The 4,783-nt window shown below is 44.7% G+C and overlaps 1 long non-coding RNA gene across 1 annotated transcript; it reads left to right on the forward strand.

Annotated features, from left to right (window-relative positions):
* The first annotated feature begins 1,979 nt into the window (after positions 1 to 1,979).
* Positions 1,980 to 4,508, forward strand: LOC146895201 (uncharacterized). The gene is made up of 2 exons (XR_015000947.2): positions 1,980 to 2,314; positions 2,422 to 4,508. It is a non-coding gene; the product is annotated as an uncharacterized LOC146895201 (long non-coding RNA).
* The last annotated feature ends 275 nt before the right edge of the window (positions 4,509 to 4,783 follow it).

The raw sequence follows: 4,783 nt of genomic DNA on the forward strand, positions 1-4,783 counted from the left end.
AAGATGTAAAGTCCTAAACACAGCACAGTTGTAAGACTGGCATGGGATTCCAATCCCCCCACCCCACCCCCACCCCTCCATTGAGGCATGTACAAGCTAGTGGTATGGACACTTTGGGAACACATCAGAATGCAAGTTCTCAGGTGAGGAACAAATCTGCTTAAACTGGAAAGAGTTTTTGTTTCTGATTTTTTTCTTAAATGTTTTATGACTTAAGAGCATATTTTTTAAAGATTGATTTGTTTTGTGTACAGTGTTCTACCTGCAAGTGTGCCTACATGTCAGAAGATGGCACCAGATCTCATTACAGATGGTTGTGAGCCACCATATGGTTGCTGGGAATTGAACTCAGGACCTCTGGAAGAGCAGTCAGTGCTCTTAACCTCTGAGCCATCTCTCCAGACCTTTAGTTTGTTTTTTAAAGTAACTGAAGATGACCTTGAACTCTTGATTCCTGCCTCACCACTCAAGTGAGATCACAAGCATAAGTCACCACACGTGGTTTTGTGATGGTACTGGGGGTTTATCTCTAGTGTTTCCATTCAAGGAGTCCTGTCAGCCAAGCTACAGCCCTAGTGTACGTGTATTCATGTGTGTTCGGATGTGGATGACTTTGTTTTTTAAGTGTTTTGTGTATGGAATATTTTTCCCGCATGTATATCTGTGTACCGCTTACAAGCCAGGTGTCCAAAGAGGTCAGAAAACGATCAGATCCCATGGAACTGTGAGCTGCCATATGGGTGCTCGGAACTAAACCAGGATACTCTAGAAGAAAAATCAGTGCTCTTAAAACCTCTGAGCTGTGTCTCCAGCCCCTGGTTTGAGACGGAGTGCCACAGGCTTTTAATCCCAGCACTCAGGAGGATTTCTGAGTTTGAGGCCATCCTGGTCTACAGAGTGAATTCCAGAATAGCCAAGGCTACACAGTGAAACCCTATCTTAAAAAGAAGAAGGAGAAGGAGGAGGAACAGGAGGAGGAGAAGAAAAAAGACAGGGTCTGTCACTATGTAGTCCTGGCTGGCCCAGAACTCACTATGTAGACCAGGCTAGCCTTGGCATAAACTCACAGAGATCAGCCTGCTTCCCAGGTGCTAGAATTAAAGGGCTGTGTTTGTTTGTTTAGAAACGAGGTCCCACTATATAGCCCTGGCTGGCCTGGAACTTGCTATGTAGACCAGGCTGGCCCAAACTCAGGAATCTATATTTGCCTGTCATTGTTTCCTAGGTAGAAGGAAAAATGGTGTGTATCACTATGCTAGCCCACTTTTAGCTTTTGAGCATAAGGACTTTGTAGCCCATGCTAGCCTGGAATTCACAATATAGACCAGGTTAGCCTTGAGCCTATATCTCCCAAGTGTTGAAATCACAGGTCTAAGCCTTTCTGTTCGGGTCTGGTTCTTATGTTAAGACAGGGTCTCCCTACGCAGCCCAGGCTGACCTGGAATTTGTCATGTAATCTATGTAACCCAAGCTTGCCCAGAACCCACTGTGTTGCCTAGGCCAGCCTGGAACTCCTGATACTTCAGCCCCAACCTCCTGAGTACTGGGATTATAGGTAGAAGCCACTACTTCTGGCCCATAACATTCCACAAAATACATTGTGAGATATGCTACATTGGCTATTTCATTATTTAGAGCCTCGTTTTCGTGCAACAAGCGTCAGTGCTGCTGGTTTCAGGGGAAGAAACAGTGCTTTATTAGAAGAACAGGCATCACTATCTCCCAGAATTTCAAGACATGAGCAAGCCAGACTCAACAGGCAGAGACCAGCGCAGCTCAGAGTTACAGGAGCAGATCTGACTAAGCAGCTTCCGGACGAGCTGTCAGTCACTGGGCGCTCTCTGGTTTTGAGGTTTGTTCTGGTTTTAACAAACTAGTGTTTTGGGTTTTTTTTTTTTTTTTTTAGAATTTCTCTTAAATCACATATGCGCATGTGTGTACGTGCCACAGCTTGCGTGTGGAGGTCAGAGGACGACTTGGAAGTATCGGTTCTTTCCTACCTTGTGGGTCCTAGGGATTGAAGTTGGGTTGTCAGGCTTGGCAGCAAGTGCCTTTACTCACTGAGACCTGTCACTGGTCCTGTTTTATTTGTGTGTGTGTGTGTGTGTGTGTGGTTAGCGAGGTATGTGCACTCGTGAGTGCATGAGTGTGAAGGGTGTCTTTGCTCCTCTTAATCACTCTCCATCTTTTTATGCTTTGAGACAGGGTCTCTCACCGAACCAGAAGCTTATGGATTAGACTGATGAGCAATGAGCTTCAGGGTCCTCTGACCCCGCACCCCCCATGTGGAGTTACAGGTCCTCATGCTTCCGCAGTAAGCACATTATCTGCTGAGCCATCTCTTCAGCCACAAATTTGGATTTAATTGGTCCTAAGATGATGATCTTTCTCTTCTTCCCCCGCCCCAACCTCTCTACCCAGCTGGTAATCAAGCGCTCCTGGGATGGAGATCTCTCTCTTGCGATTTTGGTTTTGGAGATTCCTCAGGTATTTCCATGTGCAGCCTGAGTGGAAAACAACTTCTGAGTTAACAGCGAGGATCACAAGTTTGCAGAGACATGCACAGACATGTTGATGGGGTTCATGTCACATGCCAACATGTGAATACCAACACCAATGGCAGCCACGTCTTCACTTACTGCCAAGGAGCCTTTATCCAGCCATCCCGCCATCCCCAGCTGGCCATAGACACCACTCCTCACACCTGATCCACCCGGAGGAGGGAGCTATGGGGTAGCAGAACCACCACCCAAGAACTCTAGCTAAGGGCTTTGAGAGCCATTACAAGTAACAGCTTGCCGCTCAGGGCAAACCTCATCATGAGACCTGCTGGATGTTACAGAATGCTTAGGCTCATTTTTTTGTTTTGGTTTGGTTTGGGTTTTTTTGTTTTCATTTTTTGTTTTGTTTTATTTTTTTGGTTTTTCGAGACAGGGTTTCTCTGTAGCTTTGGAGCCTGGCTAGGCTTGTTTTTACTAGCTTTAAAAAAAAAACAAAAAATAACAAAAACAAATTAGCCCATTTCTGTTCACCTATGTGCTGCCCTAAGGCTCATTTACCTCTTCTAAGTACTATCCATCCTGTTCTCAGCTGGGCAGTGGTGGCGCACACCTTTAATCCCAGTACTTGGAAGGTAGAGGCAGGCGGATCTCTGTGAGTTAGAGGCCAGCCTGGTCTACAAGAGTTAGTTCCAGGACAGGCTCCAAAGCTACAGAGAAACCCTGTCTCGAAAAGAAAAAAAAAAACCATCCATCCTGTTCTCCTGCTTCCTCAGTGTCTGACTGACTGGTTGGCTTCCCTTTTCTCTCTGCCCACCAGCCCCGTCTATCCCTCCTCTGCCTAGCTATTGGCCATGAAGCTTTTTAAGTAGATCGGTCAGGTGCCTTAGGCAGGCAAGGTGAACCAGCAACACAGCTGTACATAATTAAACAAATGCAGCATAAACAAAAGCAACACACCTTTACATAATTAAACAACTCCAACACATCTTTACATAGTTAAACAATTATTCTACAAGACAAACAAATGCGATACAATTTTATATAGCTAAACAAATATTCTATTCCACAACAATACCCAACTCCCAGGAATCTGTAATTTGGGAGCAGGCAAAAGAAAGAACTCATGAAAACACTAATTTTACCCTTGCCTCCCCCATCCCCACACGTCATGGTTGTTTTTTCTTTTTTTTTTAAAAAATATTTATTTATTTATTATGTATACAATATTCTGTCTGTGTGTATGCCTGAAGGCCAGAAGAGGGCACCAGACCTCATTACAGATGGTAGTGAGCCACCATGTGGTTGCTGGGAATTGAGCTCAGGACCTTTGGAAGAGCAGGCAGTGCTCTTAACCGCCAAGCCATCTCTCCAGCCCCAGTTGTTTTTTCTTTTATTTTCTTATTGTTTTCTACATAAGTCAGGGTGGCTTCAAATTTATGATAATCCCTCTGCCTGTGCTCTCAAGTGTGAATATACTTGCATTCTTTCACCCTCACCATCTCTCTCTTTGTTGTTGAGTTTTATTTTGTTTCAGATTAAGGTCTCATGTTGCCCAGGCTGGCTTCAAATATACTATATAGTGTCTGCCTCCTCAGTGCTGAGATTACAGGCCCAGTGTCATCATTCACGCTCTCTTTTCTAGGAAAGAAGGAAGGAAGGAAGGAAGGAAGGAAGGAAGGAAGAAGGTTGGTTATGTAGCCTAGGCTAGCCTTGAACTCGTGATTCTCCTATCACGTCTTCCTCAGTGCTAGAATTTACAGGCATGTACTACCAAATATGACTTTTTTAAAAAACAAAAAAAAATCCAGATACGGGCTGGAGAGATGGCTCAGTGGTTAAGAGCACTCACTGCTCTTCCAGAGGTCCTGAGTTCAATTCCCAGCAACCACGTGGTTGCTCATAACCATCTGTAATGAGATCTGGTACCCTCTTCTGGCATGCGGGCATACATGGAGGCAGAATGTTGTATACATAATAAATAAATAAAACTTTTAAAAAAGAAATCCAGATACGATTAGTAATTTTAGCCTTCAGGAGGTAAAGGTAGCAAGATTAGGAGTTCAGGGTCAGTCTCAGTCACAAAGGCAGTTTGGGGCCAACTTGGGCTACTTGGGGCAATCTTCAAACAAACAAGGAGCCAGGGTGGTAGCACACACCTCTAGTCCTGGCACAAGGGAGGCAGAAGCAGGTGGATCTCTGTAAGTCTGAAGTTAGCCTGGTCTACAGAGTTCTAGAACAGCCAAAGACACACAGAGAAACCTGTCTTGAAAAAGAAAAGAGAA

Source organism: Myodes glareolus, chromosome 3 (assembly GCF_982192425.1).
Source record: "Myodes glareolus chromosome 3, mMyoGla1.1, whole genome shotgun sequence".
Taxonomy (NCBI): Eukaryota; Metazoa; Chordata; class Mammalia; order Rodentia; family Cricetidae; genus Myodes; species Myodes glareolus.